Source organism: Ostrea edulis, chromosome 6, assembly GCF_947568905.1.
Source record: "Ostrea edulis chromosome 6, xbOstEdul1.1, whole genome shotgun sequence".
NCBI lineage: Eukaryota > Metazoa > Mollusca > Bivalvia > Ostreida > Ostreidae > Ostrea > Ostrea edulis.
The window spans coordinates 58,274,351-58,290,937 of NC_079169.1; the positions used below are offsets into that span (position 1 = coordinate 58,274,351).

Genomic DNA, 16,587 nt, shown 5'->3' on the forward strand with positions numbered 1-16,587 from the left:
TCGGAGTAAAAAACCCTCTAAGGCCACACCAATTTGTAAAATAGTTCTTCGGATTTTCAAACAAAAAAAGTGAGGCGAGAGGGCGAAATTATTTTACAAATATTATTTTTAATTTTGGAGATAAAAATTATGAGGCGAGCGAATACAAGAAATATAAATATTTTTAATTGAATTAAGTGTGATTTTAAAAAGCGGGCGCCTAAAAATAAAGATCTAAAATCATCAGATATCATTTGTTTACCACATAAACTTAATATTTTTCAACTTCGTTGATATAGTTTACAATAAATAAGAAGTATTTCAGGTTTCAAAGACTTATTTTCTTTATACCCAATACATGTACTTTGCAACATTAACTGATAAGGTCTTTTTGAAGCATTTTATTTAAGTTTCATTTCTACAAACTTTCGATTCAGAGATATGCATATTGCTAGGGACACATCCAGTTTTGACATTCATTGCAAATGCAATATCCATTGCATCGCTTTGAGCATTTTCTTGAATTTTGATATGACATCACCAAACCTTTTGTGAATTTGTCGTTAACTGTCGGTCCGGTTTAAAATAGTCATCGATCAGTACCCCTTGCTTGTTGTAAGAGGCGAATAAATGGGGCGGTCCTTCAGATAGGACTGCAAAAACTGAGATCTTTGTCACAGCAGGTTTGGCACGATAAAGATCCCTCAGTGCCATAAACGCTGAGCATAGGCCTAAATTTTGCAGCCCTTCACCGGCACTGGTAACGTCTTCATGTGAGTGAAATATTCTCAAGAGAGACTTCAGTCAATATATAGGCTAATCAAACAATCAATCATATGCTATCAATGTTCTCTAAATAGTGGCATCGAATAGCGCTTCAAAAGTTTCATCGGCTTCCAGTTCGATTCTAGCATAAGGAACAACTTCCAATCCAGTGTTATGAAGTATCGTACATATTAAGATAGACATCATGAATAACTTAACCGTATTACACCGTTAGGAAATTTCTCAAGGGCCGGGGTTCTGTCATTTGTCAGCATATACATCAAGGTTATTTGTGCGCTTGTTGTAAAAACTAAAAAAAATATTTACGAATATTTTTGAACACGCGGGCGGATATTATTTTTTGATAATATTATAATTTGGATTTGTTACAAATAGAAGCGGCGAATCCGACAAACTAGATTACAAATTGGCATGGCCTAAACACTTTCTAGAAATATTTCGACCGTTTTAAAGGTCTTCTTCAGTCGTGTGAGATACATGTAAACACGACTGAAGAAGACCGGTAACACGGTCGAAATATTTCTAGAAAGTGTTTAGAGTTTATATATATATATATATATATATATATATATATATATATATATATATATATACACACACACACACACAATACGAATCCCTGTAAATTCGCTTGATAGTACGAGCTCGTATGTCACCCTTGTTCGATTTTCTGGTCAATTTTCGACTTCAGAAGTGCAACACATTTACGGAAAGTAACAACAGACGTGCACAACCTTGGTAGGTTTTTCATAATGTCGACAACACTCTGCTCTCATTCCAAGATGATCGTAAAGTTCATTTAGTAGTGCAAAGCAGAATTCGTATATATCCTATTTCAATGTAAATGATTTCAAATTCGCATTGCATTGTACCTAATGTCAATTTCACTGGAAATTGAGTGAACTAATCCTAAACACAACAGTAGATATTAATTACTTTCTTTCCATTAATAACCAGTAGACTACTCTAATTTAATGTAGTCTCACTTTCATTTCATTTTATTGTTTGTTATGGTGCTTTTGTTGTTGGTTTTAAAAAAAACAATTAACTGACTATCTTTCCATGATCTTGGCATGATAGAATCGAGTATCTTCGATAAAACACATGTTCTAGAAAAAAATTACGTGGGTGACATTTAAATATGCTGTTTATGAGTGGGTAGTTGCGTTTCTCATTTGAATAACTTTTTGCGTTCCGTGAAAGTAAGTATACAGGTCACACCGAATTATAACCATTGTTTTTCAATCAGCTGACACTGATTGAATAAGGTGCATTAGAATGGAGACGTAGGTGAGTTATTTAATTCTACACATTTCCTACTCGCTGCTATCGATGTTTACTTTTGGTAGAATAAGTTGTTAAATTATCAAGTCTGAATATTAAAGGGGGGGGGGGGGTGGTGGACCCCCACAACATTCAGTACAAGTCTCAGATTTTCAATTTCAATTGTATATAGTGAAGTGGCGGGTGTCAATCATTATTTTCTGATCGTATTGTTTTAAAATGATTTACACGATAGACCATCTCCTTATATCCATAATGTCTCTGCTTTCGCCGCATTCTGTGCAGAGCCTGTGTAGATTATCTGCTGATTGACAGTAAAATATTGCTTCTGACAATGGAAGCTGCCGAGGGAGTCCGATTTCTTGTCCTGAATCATGAATTGATTGAACTAATTCCCCAAAGGAAGAGGACGAACGAAAAGTCATTGTGAAAATGAATTGACAATATTCTCTCGGTCATGAACGTAATGGTCACTAGCAAGATACAAATGTCAGAAATGATTCATTGTTCGGTGATAAGCAGGTTCCTTACTTAATTATAAAATGCGTTAGAATTTATAGACCATTTGACCGGCGTCAGTTTACGTTCACGGTTTGAATCCAAGACACCGTTCTGCTACATGTATGTAACATATATTAGACTAGTCATTATAATTCAAATAACTTTCTAACACGGTGATTCAGATGGATCTACGCGATGAAGCGATTTTTTTATTTCCAGTGTCGAAAAACATATGTAGGGGCAAAGAATTGACTATTTTAAGGTTAAGAAGCGAGAGGACTAGCGGTGGATTTAGATTTTCCACACTCAAAGTAACTAAGGTACACATTCTATGAATCGTTGTATTTCATCGTCCTCTTTACTCTTTAGTACTTTTGTCACACTTCCAAATATTATTATATCATTATGGGTCATTTCTATGCTTCAATATTAATGCCAGGTTGCGACTGAACCGATGGGTTATGATAGTAAATGCATATATTTGATGATTTGCCTGTAAACGTGGTTGCGTAATTTTTGTTGTTGTTGCTGAAATCGGCAATCCACCGATCAGGTGGTACTCTTTGATTTGCTAAAATGCTTCAACATACTTGACTGTTGTTGTAGAGGTGGAATAAATGATACATGTAAATAATTAGGAATAAGCTTCTGTTGACTGATCGAGTTATATTACGTATATTTCCCCCTCTTGAGTTAACTACCTTCTCCAAAATTCGTGGCATGAATAATTACTGTATGCAACTTTTCAGAGATTTCTTCATCATTTGTCTTTCTTCTGTGATATTCGCAGCAATTATCGTAAATGTTAAATAGGTTTTTGCAAATGTTTCGAGGAAATTCCTTCAAAGTAATATATGACTGTAATGATCTACCTTACCACAGATCAAAATGAATTATGGTCATTATAGTATGTCGTGAAATAGTCTTTATCCTTTGGTGCAGTTTCATAAACACCACATGACGTACTAGTATTCATCACCAGTATGATCAAAAAACACCAAAAACCAATAAATACTGCATCAATGAGAAAAGAATTGAATTTAGATAGAGACAGATTACTGACAAATAAGTTGATGTTAAAGGGGTTTCAACAGTCTCGTTTAAAGTCAGCATTTCGCGAATTCTATGCTCATTATATTGATCTAATTTGCAAATACAACCAATGATTAATTAAGTCGAATACTGTCTCACGTGTTCCATACTAATGGTTAGGTTGTTCTTTACTTACTGATTTAATTAAGGATTGCTCCGTTTACCTGATCAAGATATAGGGCTTATGACAGGTCAACAGGGGATGCTTACTCCTGCTTGCCTCTGATGTGTCCAGCAGTCTCTACTCTTGTATGGTATTTATGAGAGCCCAGTAGCTAAGTACTTCGTTACTAGCTTGAAAATACGGATGTATATTTAATTGCTGTTATAAAATTTAGAAATTCATTTCAAAATTAAGGATAATGTCCCTCATGCATAGCTCTTATCCTTGGACGAATTTGGCTCCACTTGTTTGGCACGCTGTTTTTGGCTGTATTTAGATCTAAAACTTCATAGTTATTTCGGATTTCAAACATTTCGGTTGAGCATCACTGAAGAGACATTATTTGTCGAAATGCGCATCTGGTGCATCAAAATTGGTACCGTATAAGTTTTACATTATGACCCCTGGGTCGAGGCCTCTGCTGGTGGACTGTTAGTCCCCGAGGGTCTCTACAGCCCAGTAGCTAAGTACTTCGTTACTAGCTTGAAAATACGGATGTATATTTAATTGCTGTTATAAAATTTAGAAATTCATTTCAAAATTAAGGATTATCTCCCTCATGCATAGCTCTTATCCTTGGACGAATTTGGCTCCACTTGTTTGGCACGCTGTTTTAAGCTATATTTAGATCTAAAACTTCATAGTTATTTCGGATTTCGGTTGAGCATCACTGAAGAGACATTATTTGTCGAAATGCGCATCTGGTGCATCAAAATTGGTACCGTATAAGTTTTACATTATGACCCCTGGGTCGAGGCCTCTGCTGGTGGACTGTTAGTCCCCGAGGGTCTCTACAGCCCAGTAGCTAAGTACTTCGTTACTAGCTTGAAAATACAGATGTATATTTAATTGCTGTTATAAAATTTAGAAATTCATTTCAAAATTAAGGATTATCTCCCTCATGCATAGCTCTTATCCTTGGACGAATTTGGCTCCACTTGTTTGGCACGCTGTTTTTGGCTATATTTAGATCTAAAACTTCATAGTTATTTCGGATTTCAAACATTTCGGTTGAGCATCACTGAAGAGACATTATTTGTCGAAATGCGCATCTGGTGCATCAAAATTGGTACCGTATAAGTTTTACATTGATCACTTTTAGCTATCTTCACTTTTCCTCCAAATGCGTTATTTTTAGAAGCAATAATAAGAAAAGAGACCAAAATCCCCATGCCAATTTTGTAAAGTGCAAATTCTGAACTTTTCTGATAAACTTTACCACGCTCAACTGAGTTGTTTTTTCTTTGTACTGTCTGCTAAATTTTGTTTATAGGGAAATTTTTTTCTTAAAAGAGGAAAATAATAAGAGGTTGTCACGAAACTCGCAGTCGTGGGAGGTTGCCACCAACAGGATGCGTTATGTCGATTGTTGTCATCCGGAAACCTGACTAAAAACCTGTAGCAGATGTTCGGATAAATTTATCACCCAAAAAATAGTTCTCGTCTAATATTTCGATTATTTATCAGAAATGGTATCATTTCTTCTCACTTGCACCAAAAAGAAAAATTAATAGTTAAATTGGTTTCACTTCAGATAAGTTTGCAAAAAGCACGGCTGGTGGTTAACGTACTTAAGATAATGAATATCTGCGGCCGTCCTTTTGTACAATATAGATATTTATATAACAATGCCAAGGGATGCATCAGAAAGAACACGGTCATGTATGTGCATATAGTAAGATTCCGCAGAGACTTGAGATAAAAGCTAAGGGTTATCAATGTCGTTCGTTGAACAGGATGCATGTGGTGCATTAATGCATTAAGCGTACCATGCAACTGAGAGAATTAAGGACGAAAAAAGAAAATCTTACGACTGTTTGATTGATTGAAGCATCTAAACAAAAGCACTTTCGGTAACATCTTATGGTTTTTCTTCCCACGGAAGAAGGTAGGTCGGATCGTATCCGTATTATCATATAACTGTCTTTACAATTTAAACTTTGGCCTTTTAGTCTCTGACATTTCGGTTTTAGAAGATAAAATGATAAAGATCTTAGATAAATCAAAATGGCAAAACGATCTGTTTGGAAGGTTTGGGGAAAATGCACTTCTGTTGCACAAGCTTAATTTCATGCTCTCTGTCGCAAATATGACATCGCAGCATTCGCCCACTGTTGCCTGTTGTTCCGACATTGGTTCAAAATATTTGACAAATGAGGGTTTGTTTAAAACAAAACAAATCGATATTAAATAAAGAACAGATTTGTCTTATGTCACGGTAAACCACGTGTTATCATCCCGTTAATCCTAGAGCTAGTTACTTGTTAATCGTGATTTTCTTTGCATTCAGTTAGTGATAGTATTGACTTCCCATTGCAGCAGACGGCAGTCTCCGAAGCACACGACAGTGACCTGAACTACAGAGAACTTTTCACATGTGAGTAGAAATCACTCTCATTTGTTCTTTATTTCTGATAATGGGCAATTCGAAGCAATAATGTTTATTGAGCTTTTCTATAAATAATCCGTGAATGTATTTGATTGTTGAAGGAAAATACAACATCGGCTGAACGATTTTAAAATATCCTGTAGATCAGTGCACATCCTTTTTATAATTTGACGGTGATAGCTTTAATTAGCTTTCTGTCTCCACCTGTCGCAGGTTAAAATCAAATAATAATGGCAACATGCTGGAATTAAAAAAACAACAACATGATAGCATAGATATAATACTGATGTTCTGATTACATATGTCTATGTGTGATTGTAATTACTGAGATGTAATTAGATAGACAGGGTTCTAGAATTCATCAATCATATCTACACATAAAGAACATAAAATATCCGCTTTGATCCTGGACCACAGTTAATGAGTTACATCCGCGAAGACTTCATGTCCAATCTAAATTTATTGCGTATGGATATAGTGGCTGGTAAGGCAATACCGCGGTATATGGAATAATATGCACAGAAAGAGACTAAGTGTTGTTATGAACTCATCATCACAATAATTACCAGCAATAGCAGTGCACCACATTCCCCTTTTGTTTACTTACTCCAGGCTATTACTGTTGAGTAAAATAGAGTTCTACTTCAAGAGATCCTTGATTTTAGAGATATTCTGTGGTACTAAATGAGGTGTTAGGTTATCATGAAGATTATTCTCATTTCCCCAGAGATCGCACATATATCTTTCCGAGTTTCTCGCTACTGGTTCAATTACTGCTCGTGAATTCAGCGCATGGCCTTTCTTCCTACCACTCGTACTGCATCAATCTATTTCTGGTTTGTGACTGATGAGAAAACTGATAGAATTAAACAAAATTATTAATTATTTTAATTTCAATTATTTTTACATTTCAAAGAGAAATTAACTCCGCTGTCACCATATAGATGATATTTATTGTAAATTATTCAAGTAAAAAACACCACGTTTTGTGTCTAAATCATGTAAACCAAACCCCAGAAGTATGGATTAAACAGACACTCTGTGTTTACGAGGAAGAGATGATTAAAATAGAAGGGCTATCTAAAAATATTGAGTTCCCAACTAACGAGAAAACTCGGGAGAATATCTCGCATATGCTTGATAATCTGTAAAGCTGGGAAATGTCATGGAAGGCGGAGAATTTAGTAAGTGTGTGTAACAAGAGTAAAAACGAACTTCATCGACATCATTGAGATTAGATCCTTTTAATCATATGATTGCAAACAGCATGGTGAGTATATTTTGTAAATAATTTCAACAGTAAAATCACTATCCAAATAATTTAAAGGCTACTCAACGAGATAATGTTGCTTTTCTGGACAGAGAGTGCAGACTCGATGCCGCACGTTTTGGCAACTGCCAATACTAGTCGTTGCTTTACTAGTAATTCGTTGAGGTTTAGGTTAAATGTAATGGATCTAAGAAGCTGTGTCTGATGACCAAGATAAAAAATAACAACTAGAACAATTTTATTCCAGATACAAACGATTATAGATTGTCAACCAAAAGAGGCAGCTTATAACACAAAGCAATCCTTGTAGATTTCAGGCGGTTATGTTTAAAAAAACCTTTTACAGCCTGGGTTGCAACTAAGTATTTAAAACATTCGAACATGTTGTTTTTAAAATCGTCAAAATTTCACCGAGTGTGCAAAGGATGAATAATGAATATAATGTCATTCATTCGTTGAAGATGCTACAAATGAAGTAGCAGGAGAATCTGGCTATTGTGAAGGTAATGACATCATTTAAAATAAATCTATACCTGCCTATCTTCTGAGCATTAATTAATCGACTGGACGAGACACGGTTATTACTTGGAAATTCCTAGCCAAATACTTATCGATGTTAATCGTCTGCTGATATTTGATTAGTGTTCAAATTGTTTTTAATATAAAAAAAACGTGAGTCCAAAATTATTTTTTATTGATAATGTAATGATATTTTCAGCCTTGGTGAGTGTTACCAGTTAACATAAAATTGAAATTTAATTTAAATCTTATGATATGAAGATGTTGCTTATTGATTGCTAGGGCTGTGTGTAATGGGTTTGTTATCATAAAGATATATCTTCTTAATAAGCCATCTACTTTACCACATTCCCGTGAAGGATTAAACGCGCAGTTAACCTTAAATCTTTATCTTCATCCAAAAACATATCATTGTTGAATATAAAATTGGACTTCCGAAATAAACACGTGTGAGAATTGTAAGTGTGCTAATCACGATGATTGGTTGGTTGTATATTGTTTAAAGTCCCGTTTGATAATTTTTCACTCGTATGGAGACGTCCTAACGCTGATGAAAATTTTGTCTTGATTAAATTAGTTTCATGTAACGTTCCATTACTTTATAAGGTACCATGTAGCTTTTATAAGAGAGATAAGGTGTGTATTTAAAAATCCGTAATTATTTCTACGGTCACGAATTTAGGGTTTCCTTTTAGCATAGTGGTTATACATTCGCAAGGGCCTCGGTGGCTGAGTGCTTAGAGTATCGTGCTCAAAATCACACGGCCTCTCACCTCTGGTCGGCTCGGGTTCGAATCCCACTCGCACCGGTAAGTGCGAAAGTTTCCCAGTTTACTTGCGGAAGGTAAGTGGTCTCTTATTAGGTACCATTGTAACTGGGTTCTCTCTTCCACCAATAAAAACTGGGCGCCACCTGATAACTGAAAAATTGTTGAGTGTGGCGGAAAACAGTAAAACAATCAATCATACAACTCTCAATCCAGGATCGACCCTCGTGATCGGCAGTGGTTGTGAAGGTGAGAGTAACACGTGCGTTTCCGCTGATGCCAATGATTCCCTCGCGCCAATGCCCGAGTCAAATAAAGACGTTGACTTGAATTTGACATATTTTATTGTCTATATGTTATAACAAAAGGAAAGGAAAAAGTAAAGACATTAATACAAGTTATAGAACTTATTTGTTAAATGTCTTAGAATAGATAAAATTTTAACTTTAAGAATATAGAGGTCTAAATGCATTAACAATATAGGCAAATGAGCAATATCATTGCATTCGTCTGTGTTTGCGAGTATTCTTGTCACTTCATCTCACGTTGGCCTGTATTTGCGACAGAAAAGCAAAAGTTTAAAATTTTAAACCATCTTATACATTCGCGCCAGATTGCTAATTCATCTTGCATTTGCTTACATTTCTTTTGTGGTATGGCTATAGACATGTATAAGTCTCACTTCGTCCTAGAATCGCAAGCATTCAATTTTGATTTAAGCGAAGAAGTCTCATGAAAGTAAAAGCAATAGAACAAAACACCTTGTATCTTGTAACTCTGCCGCAACATTGGTTCGGACACATGTGATACTTAACGTCACATTAAGATATGGGGCTCACGGCGGGTGTGACCGATCAACAGGGGATGCTTACTCCTCCTAGGCACCTGATCCCACCTCTGGTGTGTCCAGGGGTCCGTGTTTGCCCAACTATCTATTTTGTATTGCTTGTAGGAGTTATGAGATTGATCACTGTTCGTTATCTTCACCTTGCATTAATACAAGCACTTGGAAGGAATATAAGACGAGATGTAATATACCTATAAAATAATTATCTTGTCAGGTTAAAATCTGCAAAAATGAAGCAAAGACAGCTGGTTTAATACGCCAGTTTCGAGATGAGAGCTCTTCTGTACAGGAGGTGCATTTAGTGGAACTTTGAATGCCTTAGTGAAACAAAGGGGATCTATAGTCAGTGAGGAAGGCCATAAAATGTATTAAAAACGGCTTCTCTTTAAATAGGTTAATGTAGGGAATACAATATACCAGCAAAAGAAATGTTTTACTGAAGTGGAAACATAAAAACAATGTCATATTTGCAAGTAATATCCTGGATATGATACGTACGAGCAACGAAATAACGTGATATAATAAGAATTCCGTGTATTTAATTACTCCCTAAATACTTATCATTTACCAAGTTTGTCTATCAGTCGAATTTGGATTATGAAACTGCATATGAGAAACTTACTGAACACATTCACTTATTTGCCCCACTCCCGCATGTAAACAAATTGTTTCGCGCCTTACTATGCTCGAAAGTTCTCCAAAGGGAAATAACTCGGACGTATATCGATTGATTGTATCTTGCTTAACGTCCCTCTGGAGAATTTTTCACTCATATGGAGACGTCACCAAGACCGGTGAAGGGCTTCAAATTTAGGCCTTTGCTCGGTGCTTACGGTCATTGAGCAGTGAGGGTTCTTTAACGTCCTACACCTACTGTGGCACGGGGTATCCGTTTTTAAGGTAATCTCGGAGGACCCGTAACATTCACACCTAATGCCGAGTTAATAAAGTTATCTGACGACTGCGATATAAGTTATTTGGCGACTGCTACATAAAGTTATCTGGCGACAGTTACATAAAGTTATCTGGCGACAGTTACATAAAGTTATCTGGCGACAGTTACATAAAGTTATTTGGCGACAGTTACATAAAGTTATCTGGCGACAGTTACATAAAGGTATCTGGCGACAGTTACATAAAGGTATCTGGCGACAGTTACATAAAGTTATTTGGCGACAGTTACATAAAGTTATCTGGCGACAGTTACATAAAGGTATCTGGCGACAGTTACATACAGTTATCTGGCGACAGTTACATAAAGTTATCAGACGGCCGCTATATGAATATCTGGCAACCACCATATCGGTAACTGGCAGTCGTCAAATGAGATTATGATGATTGCCAAATAAGTGTCCAGCTGCCGTCACATATGATCATTTGGCGACCGCCATAAACTCATTCTGTGATCGCCAGATAACATGTGGCGGTCGCCAGTTCACTCTATGTAGCGGACGCAGAATTCAATTTGGAGGCCACTATACCATTATCTGGTGCCCACCAAATATTTTTTTTTCATTTGGCAACAACCGACTTTCATAGGAAAGGCACACACAAGCTGTTAATTTTAAACGCCTTTTAGATTAAATACCTTTTAAGAGAAAACATGACTTTTAATTTTACCTACCATGACTTGTAAGGTGATTGAAAATAATCATTTATTGGAGATTTGTATTCAGACAATTTGCCTGAAAATCCCTTTCTATCAAAATATAAAAAAAGAAAAAAAGAAAAGAAAAAAAAAGGACATAAAATTGTCGCGATTAAATTTCGATATTTTAAAGGAAGTAAATCAAAAAAAAAAAAAAGGTAATTGTTAGACATTTAGTCCCATTTTTTGATTACTGTAATCACATGTTTTTCGATCTTTTCAGTAATCCCGACTTAATTGATGACGTCATAGTTAGGCCATTTCGAAAGGTGTACTTTCAAATGGCTCATTTTACAGCAAAACCGAAAGCTTGCTATATCATACTCGTCTCGTTTTGATTGCAGTGCGTGGACTCCGCGGAGTGCCCATTTATCCGCAGTGGCCGGTCTCAATAGACATTAATCAGTGATCGTGAGCGACAAAATTACCATTGCTAACCTTATTTAACTGGACACCTGGCCCGTTACCTAAGCTTGATGGTGACCTCTTGTAAACTTAAACCAGGAACTTACTAAAACAAACAGGTAAGGAGATGCTTTCTTTTTATCAAATTTCCTTTCATTTTCATATTATGAGATAAAATCACACAGCCGTTTTGGTTATATGACTAAATTAATTTCGTGAATTAGTCTTGAAATGGACAAAATTGCTTGAAATTTTTGTAATAATGGCAATTTTGTCGACAGCAGTTCATTCTAGTTGACCAGTTTCCTTCAGTAATAAGCACAGCTGCTGTATTTAACCTTTCGAATAAAAGAGTCGTTTTAACCAAGGCTGCGTCCATCTGCGGTGGAGGACGGAAATCTTGACTACCTTTTTATTAGAGCAAGTAAAATGTTGTCATATCAAATGATAAATCGTGGAGGATTATATTTTCTGCTTTCAATTGTTTGATAGTTTATCAAACATTTTTTTTATTTGCGAGATTTAGATACATGTATTTGTCAATTTTAGTATCACCTATTATGCAAGCAAGTATAGGCTAGTCAAAGGTCTATCGAAATATTTTTATCAGAACGACTGATCGTAAAAACTGTTTAAGTCTTTTTAAATTATATTCTCTACAGGATCGCGAATTTCGAAGCTTGCGTTGACGCAAAATAAAGAACTATGTCAATAGATGCAAGGTGAAGATAACGAACAGTGATACTGTTGCAATTTTATTGAAATCTAATATAAAATTTCATTTGAATAATGTTGGTAAATACTGCTGTAATTTCTTTCGGTTTATGTATATAATGAGTATACTCTACTAAATTCTTTACTACTTAGGAGTATAATCATACTCGTACTCCTGAAGAAGTAAAGAAACTCGTCGTGTATACTCAATCGGCGTTGTGATATTTTTAACATGCTACCATATATATATATGTCGAAATCTAATATGTCGAAGTCTACCAAAAAAGTGTTCGTTAATTTGGAAGAGAAAAATTCTCTCTCTCTCTCTCTCTCTCTCTCTCTCTCTCTCTATATATATATATACAGTATATACCTCATAGAGAAACGATATTTTGATTTTTCAGAACATGTTTCCCAATAAAAGTCGTAGTAAGTCAATTGCATCTGTTTCGATTATTATCCATCTCAACGACGCAAAAAATCATGGTATTGTTTCCGACCCAATTCAATACTCCTAACTATTGAATTGCTGTGTAAAGACACTCAAAACGAAAGGTCGTGTCAAGAGTCTCTTCTACGTCGCATTTTGATTTCATCGAATTCTAGTGAGATCTGTACAAGATGAGATCCCATCATGTGAATAGGATGGCGTTATAAAGAAGTAATTATAGGCTTGTCACCCGATTCTGTTCATACGTCAACCTATTAATATATAGAATATATTTAATTTCAAAATAGTAAATAACTGCACAAAAATATCGTCAAACTGTTTTATTAAACTTGATTCAGCTTTGCATTTCAGATACCATTGTTCGCACAGGGGCTAAGCCCGTTTTGGGCCCGAACTCTGTGATACCATAAATATAGAAAGGGGTCTAACTCTGACACAGATAAAAAAAACTAACCACTCGCTTCAAATGCCTAAAAAATCTTAAACTAGGTAAGCTATGCGTAATTTGTCGTTTTCCTTGCATAGATTAATGTTTCAACTACTTGCATGCCAAATTTCAAGTCACTGGTTCTTAAAATAACCAAGATATACGTCATCGTTCTCTCGATTTCACTTGTATATTTTTACTAGGACATTTACCGGTCCAGGTCACGGAGTCGTGTCTCGCCTATGACAGCAGCGAAATTCAGACTAGTATGGAAGATTTCGGACCTGCCAATTAAAATTTCAAATCAATTATACGCTACTTCCTCATATTTTAATAATGTTCTTCGTGTAGACGTTACACGACTTATTTTTCCTCAGCAGCGTCAACTGTTGACAAGAGCTTTTTGAATTCATTAAATACCCGAAATGTCTAAAACTTTAAAGAAGGGGAAAATGGGTAATAATAATCTAAATGAAATAGAATAAACAAAAACAAAAAATTAAAAAAGCCAAGAAATAATGTTCAATTTCCTTCTCTAAGTGCAATATCACAAAAATAATGTTTTGATAAGTTTTAAGGTATTTGAGATTTTAAGTCTATCGGGTATTTAGTGCGTTCATTAAAACGGCAGCTCTTGTCAACAGTTGATGTGCTGAGGGAAAATAAGTCGTGTAACGTCTACACGAAGAACATTATTAAAATATGAGGAAGTAAGTAGCGTATAATTGATTTGAAATTTTAATTGACAGGTCCGAAATCTTCCATACTAGTCTGAATTTCGCTGCTGTCATAGGCGAGAAACGACTCCGTGACCTGGACCGGTAAATGTCCTAGTAAAAATATACAAGTGAAATCGAGAGAACGATGACGTATATCTTGGATATTTTAAGAACCAGTGACTTGAAATTTGGCATTCAAGTAGTTAAAACATTAATCTATGCAAGGAAAACGACAAATTACGCATAGCTTACCTAGTTTAAGATTTTTTAGGCAATTGAAGCGAGTGGTTAGTTTTTTTTTATCTGTGTCAGAGTTAGACCCCTTTCTATATTTATGGTATCACAGAGTTCGGGCCCAAAACGGGCTTAGCCCCTGTGATTGTTCGGAGCGTTTAGAACATCATTTATATTTCAAAGGTTCACAATGATCGCGAAAGAGGCGAACAATGAAGCAACGTCCCTTGGAATCTTATAGAGATTTACACAACGTCTACGACTTATAGCTATAGTGCGATACGAGATCAAAATTAATAACAATAAGTAAACCTAGCTATAATAGATAAATTTGATTTAAAGCTGTTTCTGATATGACGAGTACAGTACGAATCTGAACAATATGATTAACTTGAGAAAATATGGATGAAAATTCTCCCCCCCCCCCCGGGTAGTTTGTGTTCGTTACTTTGCGTCAAGAATATTAGATGCTTTCGTTTGTAACAGGTGTCGATCTTTGAGATGCTGGAGAGATGCCTATGACAAGTTTCTCAAACTTTAAAAATAAACCTTTCAAGTCTCTATAAATGTTTATTAGACGTATCATATGTGTAGGAGATTGATTTTTAATGAAGTATCATCTTACCACAAATACTATCATTGTAAATGTTTGTCACACTTCCCTGTTGAAGGAAGACGACATGTTTACAATCAATCTGACCACTTCCTCCTTGCTTATTTTGTTTGAGTCACATTCTGTAGTAATCACGATGAGCTGCACACATCGACCTTTGACCTCCAGCTTGATTCCATGACAAACTAAGACTATCAATATTCGATTGTTTGTTAGTTTTACGTCCCGTCGAGAATTTTTCACTCATATTGAGACGTCACCAGCTGTAGATGAAGTACTACAAATTTAGACCTATGCTTAGCGCTTCCGGCCGTAGCAGTGAGGGTTCTTTATCGTGTCAAAGCCTGTCGCGACATGGGACTTCCGTTTTTAAGGTCATGTCCGAAAAACCTCGTTTTTCTCACTTATAAATGCCGAGCGTTTGGCGAAGGAGCAGTCACTACCCATGATTACGTCTTGGGGTTGACGCGGCCATGGCGCGAGTGGAGCTTGAACTCACGACCTCCCGGTTACGAAGCGAACGCTCTACCACTGAGCTACCGCAACCATTATACAAATACACAATAACCCATCATAAAACATGTAATGGACAATATAACTCTGGACTTGATTTTTTTTTAGTTCTTGATCGAATCTGACAACTAAGATTGTGTAGACCTACAAGTTCACGTCGTTAGACAACATCTTATGATATGCAGCTGATGTCGCATCTGATGGGTTGAATTATTGTATCTTGTTTAACGTCCCCCTCGAGAATTTTTCACTCATATGGAGACGTTGCATCAGCAACAAAGCAATGTGGGATGGCTATAACTTTTGAATTGATACTTGTATAAGTGAAAGGTCGATGTCGAATTTTTATGTAATGCTATGGATGAATGTCAAATATATCACAGTTGGTCTCGTTCACGTATGGATGATGGGGAGACCTGGTTTAGTCCACTGAGACAGTTCCCTTTAGCTTTTGCTTAATTACATCTACAAGACCCTCTAAATTGAATTCAGGCTTCTTATTATTTAGTTCACCGGTAAAACTTATAATTCCCATTGATTTCCCCCTCATAATTGCCAATATCAGACTTAATGTTGCCACGATCACATGTGGGCTATATGTTAATATTGTGTGTGAAAATCGTAATACACAGTGTACGAGGATGATGATGAAATTTCTTTCTGATCCCCGATATTCAACGACAATGTAAATACACGCTTATGATGAGTTTATAGCAAACAACATTGCAGTGAAAACATTTGTACCAACCACTGCATGTCCAGAAATTCACTCACTTCAGAGATGTTTTTACAGTCTTTAAAGAAATGGAACTAACAATGACTAATTTCTTTGTCATTTACGAATCCTTTGAAGTTGTTTTATCACTCTATATTCTGATGCATACAGAGATGGTGGTGTGATTCTGTTAATGTGTGTATCTGTTCCACATGAAATAGATGGTATAGTTTAAAATAAACATAGAACACTCGCCTACAGTACGAGAGTGTGCGCTGTGTATGATTTTGTTCTTAATACTATGTTTTCCATTGTAGCATCTTAAAAAGAGGCATCGGTTTTCATCGGAGTTGGTTTGGAACAAGGTACTTTTTTCCATCTCTTTCTCTGTTTATTTCTTTGGACGGGATATGTTTTATGGCAGTCGGCTCATGTATACACAATCGCCAATCCTTTTGTTTAAAACTTATTTATAAATTTACGTTATGACGATTACCAAACAAGTTCTGTAACTTATTTTAAGCGGCTAGGATATTCGTGCGAGGCGTCAT

The 16,587-nt window shown here is 35.9% G+C and overlaps 1 protein-coding gene across 16 annotated transcripts in view; it reads left to right on the top strand.

Moving 5' to 3' along the window:
* The window catches only part of LOC125646664 (soluble guanylate cyclase 88E-like), a 62,857-nt gene that overhangs the window by 7,237 nt on the left and 39,033 nt on the right, over nt 1-16,587 (top strand). For 10 of the 16 annotated variants that reach the window (XM_056140246.1, XM_056140248.1, XM_056140244.1 and 7 more), the window contains exons 2-4: nt 6,125-6,182; nt 11,590-11,769; nt 16,354-16,401. The gene's annotated coding sequence lies outside the window, so the exon portion shown is untranslated. Of the gene's footprint in view, nt 1-5,569; nt 5,694-6,124; nt 6,183-11,589; nt 11,770-16,353; nt 16,402-16,587 lie in introns of those variants that run through there. The other 6 variants (XM_056140252.1, XM_056140253.1, XM_056140259.1 and 3 more) reach the window with 4 other exon arrangements.